General features: G+C 42.4%; 1 protein-coding gene across 1 annotated transcript in view; it reads right to left on the reverse strand.

The window, feature by feature from the left end:
• Window positions 1-14,806, reverse strand: part of PAPPA2 (pappalysin 2) — a 242,117-nt gene that overhangs the window by 159,230 nt on the left and 68,081 nt on the right. The gene's annotated exons all lie outside the window — the stretch shown is intronic.

Consider the following 14,806-nt stretch of genomic DNA (forward strand, 5'->3'; position numbering starts at 1 on the left):
ACTAACAAAAAAAACACAAGAATGTGTTGACATCATTTAACAGAGAAACCTGAAGAATTCATTTTACCATTCAGGTGACTATATTACTCACTGACAGCTTTATGGAAGTAGCCAATCCAAAACTATAAGTTGAAGCTGTAAACATTTGTTCAAAAGGGTTAATATACTTAAAAGCTGTGCACTTAATTTTACAGTTTACATATAGATATAATCTACATAAAAAAGCGTCACAATTTTGTAAATACATTGGGCCTGATTTATTAAAACTTGCATTTTGCACCCCAGTTTTAATGAATGGGACCACCGGAATAAGGTGTTTAATTAATTATCTTTAAGCCTTAATCAATTTTGTAGGTATTTTTATTATAAAATTCCCTATCATTCTAACTACACAATGTTTCCTGTTATGTTTGCTAATGACAGGTGTTATGAAGGCAATCCAGAAACACAGTGTGCTTAGCGATCAGAGCGCACACAGTGATCTGACAAATACCCAAAAATACAAGAACGAGCTCTGAGACGTGGAAACTCTATAGACTGCACACCTGATCCTATCCTAAACACAACTAAAAGCGGCTGTGGATTGCGCCTAACAACTACCTAGGCAACTCGGCACAGCCTAAGAAACTAGCTAGCCTGAAGATAGAAAAATAGGCCTGACTTGCCCCAGAGAAATTCCCCAAAGGAAAAGGCAGCCCCCCACATATAATGACTGTGAGTAAGATGAAAAGACAAAACGTAGGGATGAAATAGATTCAGCAAAGTGGGGCCCGATATTCTAGGACAGAGCGAGGATAGTAAAGCGAACTTTGCAGTCTACAAAAAACCCTAAAGCAAAACCACGCAAAGGGGGCAAAAAAAACCCACCGTGCCGAACTAACGGCACGGCGGTACACCCTTTGCGTCTCAGAGCTTCCAGCAAAACAAAAGACAAGCTGGACAGAAAAAAAAGCAACAAAAAAGCAAAAAGCACTTAGCTATACAGAGCCAACACTGAAACATTGACAAGGAGCAAGGATAGCAGCATCAGGCGGAGTTAAGTAATGAAGCAGTTAACGAGCTCACCAGAACACCTGAGGGAGGAAGCTCAGAAGCTGCAGTACCACTTGTGACCACAGGAGTGAATTCAGCCACAGAATTCACAACAGTACCCCCCCCTTGAGGAGGGGTCACCGAACCCTCACCAGAGCCCCCAGGCCGACCAGGATGAGCCGCATGAAAGGCACGAATAAGATCGGAAGCATGAACATCAGAGGCAAAAACCCAGGAATTATCTTCCTGAGCATAACCCTTCCATTTAACCAGATACTGGAGTTTCCGTCTAGAAACACGAGAATCCAAAATCTTCTCCACAATATACTCCAATTCCCCCTCCACCAAAACCGGGGCAGGAGGCTCAACAGATGGAACCATAGGTGCCACGTATCTCCGCAACAACGACCTATGGAATACATTATGTATGGAAAAGGAGTCTGGGAGGGTCAAACGAAAAGACACAGGATTGAGAACCTCAGAAATCCTATACGGACAAATAAAACGAGGTTTAAATTTAGGAGAGGAAACCTTCATAGGAATATGACGAGAAGATAACCAAACCAGATCCCCAACACGAAGTCGGGGACCCACACGGCGTCTGCGATTAGCGAAAAGTTGAACTTTCTCCTGGGACAAGATCAAATTGTCCACTACCTGAGTCCAGATCTGCTGCAACCTATCCACCACAGAATCCACACCAGGACAGTCCGAAGACTCAACCTGTCCTGAAGAGAAACGAGGATGGAACCCAGAATTGCAAAAAAATGGAGAAACCAAGGTAGCCGAGCTGGCCCGATTATTAAGGGCGAACTCAGCCAACGGCAAAAAGGACACCCAATCATCCTGGTCTGCAGAAACAAAACATCTCAGATATGTTTCCAAGGTCTGATTGGTTCGTTCGGTCTGGCCATTAGTCTGAGGATGGAAAGCCGAGGAAAAGGATAGGTCAATGCCCATCCTACCACAAAAGGCTCGCCAGAACCTTGAAACAAACTGGGAACCTCTGTCAGAAACAATATTCTCAGGAATGCCATGCAACCGAACCACATGCTGAAAGAACAAAGGTACCAAATCAGAGGAGGAAGGCAATTTAGCCAAGGGCACCAGATGGACCATTTTAGAAAAGCGATCACAGACCACCCAAATGACTGACATCTTTTGAGAAACAGGAAGGTCAGAAATGAAATCCATCGAAATATGTGTCCAAGGCCTCTTTGGGACCGGCAAGGGCAAAAGCAACCCACTGGCACGAGAACAGCAGGGCTTAGCCCTAGCACAAATCCCACAGGACTGCACAAAAGTACATACATCCCGTGACAGAGATGGCCACCAGAAGGATCTAGCCACTAACTCTCTGGTACCAAAGATTCCAGGATGACCAGCCAACACCGAACAATGAAGTTCAGAGATAAGTTTATTAGTCCACCTATCAGGGACGAACAGTTTCTCTGCTGGACAACGATCAGGTTTATTCGCCTGAAATTTTTGCAGCACCCGCCGCAAATCAGGGGAGATGGCAGACACAATGACTCCTTCCTTGAGGATACCCGCTGGCTCAGATAAACCCGGAGAGTCGGGCACAAAACTCCTAGACAGAGCATCCGCCTTCACATTTTTAGAGCCCGGAAGGTACGAAATCACAAAGTCGAAGCGGGCAAAAAATAACGACCAACGGGCCTGTCTAGGATTCAAGCGCTTGGCAGACTCGAGATAAGTCAAGTTCTTATGATCAGTCAATACCACCACGCGATGCTTAGCTCCTTCAAGCCAATGACACCACTCCTCGAATGCCCACTACATGGCCAGCAACTCTCGATTGCCCACATCATAATTACGCTCAGCGGGCGAAAACTTCCTGGAAAAGAAAGCACATGGTTTCATCACTGAGCAATCAGAACCTCTCTGTGACAAAACCGCCCCTGCTCCAATCTCAGAAGCATCAACCTCGACCTGGAACGGAAGAGAAATATCTGGCTGACACAACACAGGGGCAGAACAAAAACGACGCTTCAACTCCTGAAAAGCTTCCACAGCAGCAGAAGACCAATTAACCAAATCAGCACCCTTCTTGGTCAAATCGGTCAATGGTTTGGCAATGCTAGAAAAATTACAGATGAAGCGACGATAAAAATTAGCAAAGCCCAGGAACTTTTGCAGACTTTTCAGAGATGTCGGCTGAATCCAATCCTGGATGGCTTGGACCTTAACTGGATCCATCTCGATAGTAGAAGGAGTAAAGATGAACCCCAAAAATGAAACTTTCTGCACACCGAAGAGACACTTTGATCCCTTCACAAACAAAGAGTTAGCACGCAGGACCTGAAAAACCATTCTGACCTGCTTCACATGAGACTCCCAATCATCTGAGAAGATCAAAATGTCATCCAAGTAAACAATCAGGAATTTATCCAGATACTCACGGAAGATGTCATGCATAAAAGACTGAAACACAGATGGAGCATTGGCAAGTCCGAACGGCATCACTAGATACTCAAAATGACCCTCGGGCGTATTGAATGCAGTTTTCCATTCATCTCCTTGCCTGATTCTCACCAGATTATACGCACCACGAAGATCTATCTTAGTGAACCAACTAGCCCCCTTAATCCGAGCAAACAAGTCAGATAACAATGGCAAGGGATACTGAAATTTAACAGTGATCTTATTAAGAAGGCGGTAATCAATACACGGTCTCAGCGAACCATCCTTCTTGGCTACAAAGAAGAACCCTGCTCCCAGTGGTGATGACGATGGGCGAATATGTCCCTTCTCCAGGGATTCCTTCACATAACTGCGCATAGCGGCGTGTTCGGGCACGGATAAATTAAATAATCGACCTTTAGGGAATTTACTACCAGGAATCAAATTGATAGCACAATCACAATCCCTATGCGGAGGTAGAGCATCGGACTTGGGCTCTTCAAATACATCCTGATAATCAGACAAGAACTCTGGGACCTCAGAAGGGGTGGATGACGAAATCGACAAAAATGGAACATCACCATGTACCCCCTGACAACCCCAGCTGGATACCGACATGGAATTCCAATCCAATACTGGATTATGGGTTTGTAGCCATGGCAACCCCAACACGACCACATCATGCAGATTATGCAACACCAGAAAGCGAATAACTTCCTGATGTGCAGGAGCCATGCACATGGTCAGCTGGGCCCAGTATTGAGGTTTATTCTTGGCCAAAGGTGTAGCATCAATTCCTCTCAATGGAATAGGACACCGCAAAGGCTCCAAGAAAAACCCACAACGTTTAGCATAATCCAAATCCATCAGATTCAGGGCAGCGCCCGAATCCACAAACGCCATGACAGAAAACGACGACAAAGAGCATATCAAGGTAATGGACAGAAGGAATTTGGACTGTACAGTACCAATGACGGCAGACCTAGCGGACCGCTTAGTGCGCTTAGGACAATCAGAAATAGCATGAGTGGAATCACCACAGTAGAAACACAGACCATTCAGACGTCTGTATTCCTGCCGTTCAACTCTAGTCATAGTCCTATCGCACTGCATAGGCTCAGGTTTAACCTCAGGCAGTACCGCCAAATGGTGCACAGATTTACGCTCGCGCAAGCGTCGACCGATCTGAATGGCCAAAGACAAAGACTCATTCAAACCAGCAGGCATAGGAAATCCCACCATGACATCCTTAAGAGCCTCAGAGAGACCCTTTCTGAACAAAGCTGCCAGCGCAGATTCATTCCACTGAGTGAGTACTGACCATTTCCTAAATTTCTGACAATATACTTCTATATCATCCTGACCCTGGCACAAAGCCAGCAAATTTTTCTCAGCCTGATCCACTGAATTAGGCTCATCGTACAGCAATCCGAGCACCAGGAAAAACGCATCGACACTACTCAATGCAGGGTCTCCTGGCACAAGAGAAAATGCCCAGTCTTGAGGGTCGCCGCGCAAAAAAGAAATAATAATCAAAACCTGTTGAATAGGATTACCAGAAGAATGAGGTTTCAAGACCAGAAATAGCTTACAATTATTTTTGAAACTTAGAAACTTAGTTCTATCTCCAAAAAACAAATCAGGAATAGGAATTCTTGGTTCTAACATAGATTTCTGATCAATAGTATCTTGAATTTTCTGTACATTTATAACGAGATTATCCATTGAAGAGCACAGACCCTGAATATCCATGTCCACACCTGTGTCCAGAATCACCCAAATGTCTATGGGAAAAAAAAAAAAAAGTGAACACAGAGCAGAAAAAGAAAAAAAAAATGATGTCAGAACTTTTTCTTTCCCTCTATTGAGAATCATTAGTTTGGCTCCTTGTACTGTTATGTTTGCTAATGACAGGTGTTATGAAGGCAATCCAGAAACACAGTGTGCTTAGCGATCAGAGCGCACACAGTGATCTGACAAATACCCAAAAATACAAGAACGAGCTCTGAGACGTGGAAACTCTGTAGACTGCACACCTGATCCTATCCTAAACACAACTAAAAGCGGCTGTGGATTGCGCCTAACAACTACCTAGGCAACTCGGCACAGCCTAAGAAACTAGCTAGCCTGAAGATAGAAAAATAGGCCTGACTTGCCCCAGAGAAATTCCCCAAAGGAAAAGGCAGCCCCCCACATATAATGACTGTGAGTAAGATGAAAAGACAAAACGTAGGGATGAAATAGATTCAGCAAAGTGGGGCCCGATATTCTAGGACAGAGCGAGGATAGTAAAGCGAACTTTGCAGTCTACAAAAAACCCTAAAGCAAAACCACGCAAAGGGGGCAAAAAAAACCCACCGTGCCGAACTAACGGCACGGCGGTACACCCTTTGCGTCTCAGAGCTTCCAGCAAAACAAAAGACAAGCTGGACAGAAAAAAAAGCAACAAAAAAGCAAAAAGCACTTAGCTATACAGAGCAGCAGGTCACAGGAACAATCAGGAGAAGCTCAGATCCAACACTGAAACATTGACAAGGAGCAAGGATAGCAGCATCAGGCGGAGTTAAGTAATGAAGCAGTTAACGAGCTCACCAGAACACCTGAGGGAGGAAGCTCAGAAGCTGCAGTACCACTTGTGACCACAGGAGTGAATTCAGCCACAGAATTCACAACAGTTTCCCCATGTGTGTTTTTTTCTTTACTTCCTGTGATGTTTCTCAAACAGGACATCACAGGAGAATGGTCTGACAATTATTTCTCTGCAGCTTCAATCACATCTACTGTTACAGGATATCACCAGGGGTGGCGCTGCAATCACTTAATACAGCTTTTGCCACCGCCGTCCCCTGATGTTGTCCTGGTTCAAGGGAGAGTGATGGAAAAGTGACCGCAGTTTCAATGGTCGACACCACATTTCTTTTGTATCCGCATCTATAGTTGCCACTGCCACACTGCTGTCTCCCGTCCATCTCTGGCACAGCCACTACAATCCCAATTTGTGACATGAACGCCTCTTTCCCTGAAATGAGATGTCATCAAAGGATGGTGACAGACGCAGGATGAGTGACGGCAGCACTGCTTCACAGCTTTTATCATCACCCTCAATCCAATCATCACCAGGGGCGGCGTTGATATCACTCACCCTGCTTCTATCACCGCCCCCTGATGACTATTTACAAAAGCTGTGGAGCAGCACAGTTGTCACTCATCCTGCTTCTATTACCATCCTCTGGTAACATCTAATTTCAGTGAAAGAGACGCAAGTCTCAGAAATAGGGGCTGTGGCTGCGGTGACTGAAGATGCAGGCTACGAGGACAGACGTGTGGTGGCAGTCACAAAAGATGCGAGCACAGAAGAAGTATAGTGGTGGCTTCTGAAGATACAAGTAGGAGACCAAGAAGAAGTGTGACGGTGACCACTGAAGCAACGATCAATTCTCCATCACTCCCCCCAGACCAGAACGTCATCAGGGGATGGTTGTGACAGAAGCTGTGGTAAGTGACCGCAGAGCCACTTTTTATGATGTGACTGCGACGCCCATCGGACCAGACCGCCCCCTAGGCAAGTATAATCTAACCTCTTTTTCTCATTTTTCAGGATACATCGGGGGCTTATCTACAGTATTACAGAATGCTGTAGATAAGCCCCTGATTCTGGTGGGCTTAGCTCATCTTCCATTTTGGGGGTGACAGGTTCTCTTTAAGGGTGATAAAAGCTGAGGGGAAATGACTGCAGGTCCATCCTCCTGTAATGGCCCATTTGAGAATCCCGTCAAATGAAATATCACAGGAATGAAAGAAAAAAAAACATACAGAAAATAGAAGGATAGGGAGAATGGTCAGAAATTTTTGAATAAAGAAAATTACAAAAAAGGTTAGGGCCTAAAGATAGATATTTGTAAAGGACGTTATCGGGATCAAACTGGATTACTAGGATTACTGATTGCTGTGGGTCCAACTTCAAGGACTTCCTGCAATCCTAAAATAGGGGCTCTGGAGCCTGAGAACAAGACATTGCAGAAAGCCTTGAATCTATTAGAGATGCGCATGCTTGATATCTGGTCCACTTGTCTATGAGACTATTAGGGAAAGCCAAGCGCAGTCCCGTAGATAAAAAATGGAGTGGAAATTGAGCATGCACAGCTCCACTCCATTCAAGACAGGGCACTGCAGAGCTTGGTTTTTAGGGTCCAGGGCCCTGTTCTGTAGATTGCATGGAGTCACAGTGCTCAAAATGGGGTGATTAGTAAGTTATCCCCTATCCATATTAATATTTTGGGAATAACTCTATAATGCAAGGTATTTACACATAGTAACCTCCGCTGCTATATAAACTATACCATCAAGTTTAATGGTGGAGAGATGCTTCAAAGCAAAGACCAACGCTGGTCGACTCGTGGGGATGGTGTAACAGCATGCCAACCCAATGAATGTATCACAGTTTGTCACAATGACCATAGAAAATAGCTTAAAAGAAAAAAGACACCCACAACATGTACTAATATCCATTGAATAAAACCCTAAAAAATGGCTAAAATTCCCACCAAGAAGTCATTTTTCTTTTATAAAAAGTAATTTCAGAAGTTCTGCTCTAGAAAAACTTCACTGGATACAAAAGCAGATGTTCTAGATTTTATTCAACTTGCAGAACATTACAGTAGCTCATTCCTCCGTTGTGTTACATAATGTCAGATCTGTATCCATATTTCTATTACAAAATAATAACATATTACACATTACAATTACAATGGATTTTTGCCTAATGTTTATTTTGGGGCATCTCATTTCTTTCAGAGCCTAGGATTTTGTATTGTTTGGTCATATGTAATGGACTCTGCCAGGTGAGGTGGCTCCAGGAGGTCTGCTGTGGATTTGAGGTTCAGATGAACTGTAGCGATATTAGAATTTGGTCAGTTTTTCATTACTCCTTTTTCTTTTGCAAAAATTCCTTTGGATGCTGGTTATTTCTCCTTCCAGGGAATTACAAGAAAGAGCACTGGGCCTAAACCCAAACCCTAATCCTACCACAACCCTATGGACCAAAGAGTAGACTCAACGGAGCCACCTTTGCCAGCCTGGCAAACTGAGCACCAGATGTAACATGTGACATTACCAGGATTTTGGCCAAGACTTATAACACTTAGATGAGATTTCAAATAACATTTTCCAACAAAAGAAAAATGACTTATCTGTTCTTTATATCAATTCAGCACTGAGTACTTTAGTTACTAGGATTCCGCCTCTGCTCTATCGCTAGAATATTATTAATTCATGTCTGTAGGAAAGAATTTTATTTTTAATTATATCCATAAAATATTGGAAGTTCTTTTTCAGCAGATTGTGCAAATGTAAAAGACGAAGATATTAAATTAACTGTTCAGATTCATCTAATTTCCAATAACTTCCAAAGCTTGAAATAGTCCTAGGTGTATCTCCTTATCCCTCACGTGTATCAGGACCACCAATTCAGGGTCAGACTGGTCCATCACCGTCACCAAAAAACCCAAACAGTATATTCATCGTATGGCGACGTTCACACGTCCAGTATTTGGTCAGTATTTCACAGCAGTATTTGTAAGCAAAATCCTGGAGTGCAACAATCTGAGAAAACGTAAGATTCATGTAACCACTTCTTCATTTTTTACCCACTCCTGGTTTGGGCTTACAACTACTGATATAAAATTCTGACCAAACAATGAAAGTGTGAACTTGGCCTTAAACTACTGAACAAATACTGATAGTGTGACCGAGACCTAAAAGTTCTACTTCTGATTTTGTCTTAGAAATAATAACGTCAAATACTGACCAAATACTCAACATGTGAACGTGGCTTACAAGTTCATCACTTTTTTTTTTAGTTACAAAAACTGATGTAAAATACTGACCAAACAATGAAAGTGTGAACTTGGCCTTAAACTTTTCCTCTGATTGTTCCACTCCTGGTTTTGGCTTACAAATACTGATGTAAAATACTAAACAAATACTGAACGTGTGAACATGGCTACAGAGCTTGATCCGAGTGGCATCAGTTTTTCACGGATGTGAAGAGGAAAAAAAAAAGTTTTTTCCACCCTCTCCATCCTATCACTCTGTGAAAATCGGGCCGCACTCCGATGTCAGGCGAGTGCAGTCCGATGTTTTCCACAGACAGATAGACTTGTATTGCTGATTTTTGTCCTCCAACCACTTGGAATGCGGAAACAAATATCTGAAATGTCCATAACCCTATAGACTATCAGAGGTTCAAGTGCTATCCGTCAACTCCATGGATAGCCCTCGTGCGTGACAATCTGTCGTGTCCTCGAGCCCTTAATAAAAGAATACCAGGGGTCACAAGTGATAAAGAAAATGCCCCACGATACTTGTATACATAATATAAAACAACTTCCTAGCATTTCCCAATAATGTTTATACAGCTCTGGCAAAAATTAAGAGACCACTGCAAAACTTTCAGTTTGTCTGATTTTTCTCTATATAGGTATATTTTTGAGTAAAATGTAAATTGTTCTATAAACAACTGACAACATGTCTCCAAACTTTCAATCAATAAATTTTGTATTTATTTTCTGAAAATGAGAAATGGTCAAAATAACAAAAAATGCATTTCTTGCAGACCTCAAATAATGCAAAAAAAAAAACAAGTTCATAATCATTTAGAAACAACAATATCAATGTTTTAACTCAGGAAGAGTTCAGAAATCAATATTTTGTGAAATAACCATGATTTTTATTCACAGCTTTCATGCGTCTTGGCATGCCTTCCACCAGTCTTTCACATGGCTTTTTGGGTGACCTTATGCCACTCCTGGTACAAAAAATGTAAGCAGTTCTTCTTTGTTTGATGGCTTGTGACTATCATCCTCTTGATTACATTCCAGAGGTTTTCAATGGGGCTCAGGTCTGAAGATTGGGCTGTCCATGACAGGTGGGGGTCCTTCATACACACCTTGATTGACCTAGCTGTGTGGCATGGCGCATTGTCCTGCTGGAAAAAAAACAGTCCTCAGAGTTGGGGAACATTGCCTGAGCAGAAGGAATCAACTGTTTTTCCAGGATAACCTTGTATGCGGCTTGATTCATACGTCCTTTGCAGAGAACAGCCTGCCCAATTCCAGCCTTGCTGAAGCATCCCCAGATCATCACTGATCCTCCACCAAATTTTACAGTGGGTGCAAAACACTGTGGCTTGTGCGCCTCTCCAGGTCTCTGTCTAACCATTAGATGACCAGGTGTTGATCTGGGGATGCTTCAGCAAGGCTGGAATTGGGCAGGTTAATCTTTGCGAAGAACGTATGAATCAAGCCGCATACAAGGTTATCCTAGAAAAACAGTGGATTCCTTCTGCTCAGACAATGTTCCCCCACTCTGAGGACTGGTTTTTCCAGCAGGACAATGCGCCATGCCACACAGCTAGGTCAATCAAGGTGTGGATGAAGGACAAGCACATCAAATCTCTGTCATGGGCAGCCCAATCTCCAGACCTGAACCCCATTGAAAACCTCTGGAATGTAATCAAGAGGAAGATGGATAGTCACAAGCCATCAATCAAAGGAGAACTGCTTAAATTTTTGTACCAGGATTGGCATAAAGTCGCCCAAAATCAGTGTGAAAGATTGGTGGAAAATATGCCAAGACGCATGAAAGCTGTGATTAAAAATCATGGTTATTCCACAAAATATTGATTTTTGAACTCTTCCGGAGTTAAAACATTAGTATTGTTGTTTGTAAAGGATTATGAACTTGTTTTTTTTTTTTTTGCATTATTTGAGGTTTGCAAACAATGCATTTTTTTTGTTATTTTGCCCATTTCTCATTTTCAGAAAATAAATACAAAATTTATTGCTTGGAACTTCAGAGACATGTTGTCAGTAGTTTATAGAATAAAAGAACAATTTACATTTTACTCAAAAATATACCTATAAAGAGAAAAATCAGACTAAAGATTTTGCTGTGGTCTCTTAATTTTTGCCAGAGCTGTATTTTCCTGGAGATGCTCACTAGGATCCAGCACCATTTTCTTGGTCACTGTCCACTCTTTTGTCGCCAACCAAGTTTTCGAAACCACTGATTTGCCAGTGAATGTGTAACTTACTCTTATTCCTTAGTCATTGGACTCATTGTTATTCAAAACCTGTTGATTTCACTGCAATTGGCTAGAAAACTATGGCTGACTTGATTCATTTACTTCTTGGTTCAGCTGAACTAATAAACGCCTTAAATTTAATAAATGGGAAAAGTCGGTGAAATAGCATCCGGCAAAAGAAAAAAAGAAAACGTCAGCATATTTGTCACATGGCGTGTATTCATTTCATGCAAGATCGAGATTCGGTTAAAATATATGTAAATTAGCAATTCAAATAGCTTGTTTAGATCTCTTTTATATGTATGTGTTTATCTTTATTTGTACGGCAGGAACAATGAACGGGCTGTGTTACTAATGCAACATATCAGGATGAAGCCTTCCTGCAGAACGTACACCCAATATCTGATAGAGAAAGACACACGGGGATGAGAAATCAGCAGCACAAAAGGTGCAGAAGCTGCGTGCCGAGAGATACACAGGCATTGTATAGGCAGATGATTAAAAATTACCATAATTATAACTGTAAGGTTCTTGGTGCATTTTTTTATATATATTATTATTAAAGAGGTAGTCCAAGATATAAAACTTGACTCCTATTAAAAATATGCGGTGCTAAGTAAAAATCCTTAAAGGTGCGTCCCATGGGTACAATTCTAAAGCGCTAGTAAACAGAAGCACTGACTTTATAATTTACATCTTATTGAAAATTCTCTCTGTTCTCAAGAATGGAGGAATTTTTAATTCTAAGGTTTATTTCTAGGTGCCCAGGTGCCTATAGAACGCTATCAGTGGTGGCCTGTGTACACAGACAGACCTCAGGAAAGGATGCACACAGAGAGATAATGTAATAGGGGCAGCATGGTTGCTCAGTGGATAGCATTGCAGCCTTGCAGCGCTGGGGTCCTGAGTTTGAATCCCACCAAAGAACAACATCTGCAAGGAGTTTGCATGTTCTCCCCGCGTTTGCGTGGGTTTCCTATGGGTTCTCCGGCTTCCTCCCACATTCCAAAGACCTACTGATAGGGAATCTAGATTGTCAGCCCCAATGGGGACAGTGATGATAATGTCTGTAAAGTGCTGTGGAATTAAGGGTGCTTTTATAAATGAGTAAAATAAATACACATAATAGATATATCAGTGTGCATAGGCTGCCATGGTGCATGATAGTGCTAGTCCTGTTTACACAGGATAGTGTGCTGCCGAGAACGATTATATTTTGCTCAGCGTCATTTCACCCGACGAGTGAACATTTTGCTCAAGAACACTTGTTCACGATTATCTTTCACTGTAAATGCAGCTTTTCTTCCACAGAGATGGTAGTAATACTCTTGGTTGTAATAAAACCCTCCCTTAATATGTATAATGCCTTTCCTTAGTTTGTAGGGTTTACCTTTATGTATAGTGCTGTCCCTTAGTATATAGGGTTTTTTCTTGTTATGTATTGTTCTGTCCCTTATTATATAGCATAGCCTATTGCTCTGTATAGCAGGGTTCCTGCTATCCTTCTACAGTTTGACCACTAGTGGTTACTATTGTTCACCTTAATAATTGTGTTGCAATCTCACTTCTTACCACTGGAGGCGTTTTGTTCTGCAGTTGCCCTTTCCTAGGATGGCAGATTCTGAACTGGTGGAATCCATCTTGTTTCATGTTTGGGCCTACGTAAAGCCACATGGATCTCTCACTCATTGCTTAGGTATTGTGTCTAGCTGTTAGTCTAGTTCAAGTCTCCAGCTCCTGAACTTTCTTACCGAGACTGTTCTCACTTATCTCCAGATTGTTTCCTACAACCGTTTGCTATCTCGGAGAACATCTGCTCCTGCTGATTTCCAGAAGTGCCACTCCAGTATCATAACAGAATAGAACTGTTGCTTAGTATTTAGCATCCTTTCTTGTTTTGTATAGTACCATCTCTTATTACTTAGGGTTTCCTCTTGTTTTGTACAGCACTGTCCCTTATTACATAACATTCCCTATTGTTATACATACCGCTATCCCTTATTACATAGCATTCCTGCTTGTTATGTATATTGCCACCCTGTACTTTATTGCGTCCTCTTTTGTTATGTATAATGTCGTCCTTGTTTCATAGTATCCTCTATGGTTATGTATAGAGGCTATATATATGGGAAAAAATGAGCACGCTGCACTTTTTGTCTCCTTTCATCTGCAGATATGCATCAGAGCACCTGTGTGTTCATTATGTGACCTATCACATGACCTCCCAAAAACACAATGTGACATGTCACATGATGCATCGAATGCAGGGGGCCCATGAACTCTAAGCTGCCCAGGGCTCTGGCTGCACTTATTCAAATTTGAAGTCCTGGATAGAGATGGACAGACCCCTGGATTTGAGTCCGGCGAGTTCAGACGAACAGTTAAAAAAAGTTCAGGTTGGGAACCAGAACAGTACCCTGACCCAAACCCGGACCCCATTCACTTGAATGGGGGGCCTGAACATCCAGTGTTTGCCATGCTGTCATGAGATCTCCACTAGCACCATGAGAAAAAGTCTCATGGTACAGCGCTGAGCTCAGAGAATTCACCAGGAGAAATAAAAAATTTCTCCCGGTGAACTGCGGTGAACTCACCTCTGCACCATGAGACTTTTTCTCACTGTGCTAGCGGGGATCTCACTGGAGGTCACCGCAGTTCAGGGCCTGGCTGGGAACGCAGCCTCAGCGACAGGCGGTAATCTCGATGACGTCACAGCTAGTCTCTGATGGTGCTCTCGCAGCAGCTCATTCTCCCAGTGGTTCTCATCCTGGATGGTCACATATTCGCACCGTCCAGTTTGAAAATTGTTTATCTAGCAGGGTTACAACCTGTGGTTCACTTCACTTTGCTGATCGAGCATGCTTAGTTCTAGTTCTAAAAGTTATAGTAGGCTGTAACTGGGGACTAATATAAGAAACTCAGCAGTAGATGAGTATAATATGAAATGTCAAGATGGTGGAGACTACAGGGGAGGAGAATGGCCTGGAATAGATATCGGCAATGCATCATAGGAACTCCTATCTGCTAACCACATAGGAAACTGCCAAACACATGCCCTCTTTTGCTAGACCAAGAAGTTGCATATTAGGAGCAATAAGGTGAAATAAAAAGTAATTATACAATTTTGGAAGATAGTATTAGTCATAGTGTTGTTATGTGTGTAATGTCTTCTTTCAATTTTCTCACCCGAACACTGGAATTCCCCTTTACATTTTGTGAGTCCACTTGCCAAGACAAAGCATCCGCATACAAAGGGAACCCTAGATT

Source organism: Ranitomeya imitator, chromosome 8 (assembly GCF_032444005.1).
Source record: "Ranitomeya imitator isolate aRanImi1 chromosome 8, aRanImi1.pri, whole genome shotgun sequence".
In the NCBI taxonomy this organism is placed as follows: Eukaryota; Metazoa; Chordata; class Amphibia; order Anura; family Dendrobatidae; genus Ranitomeya; species Ranitomeya imitator.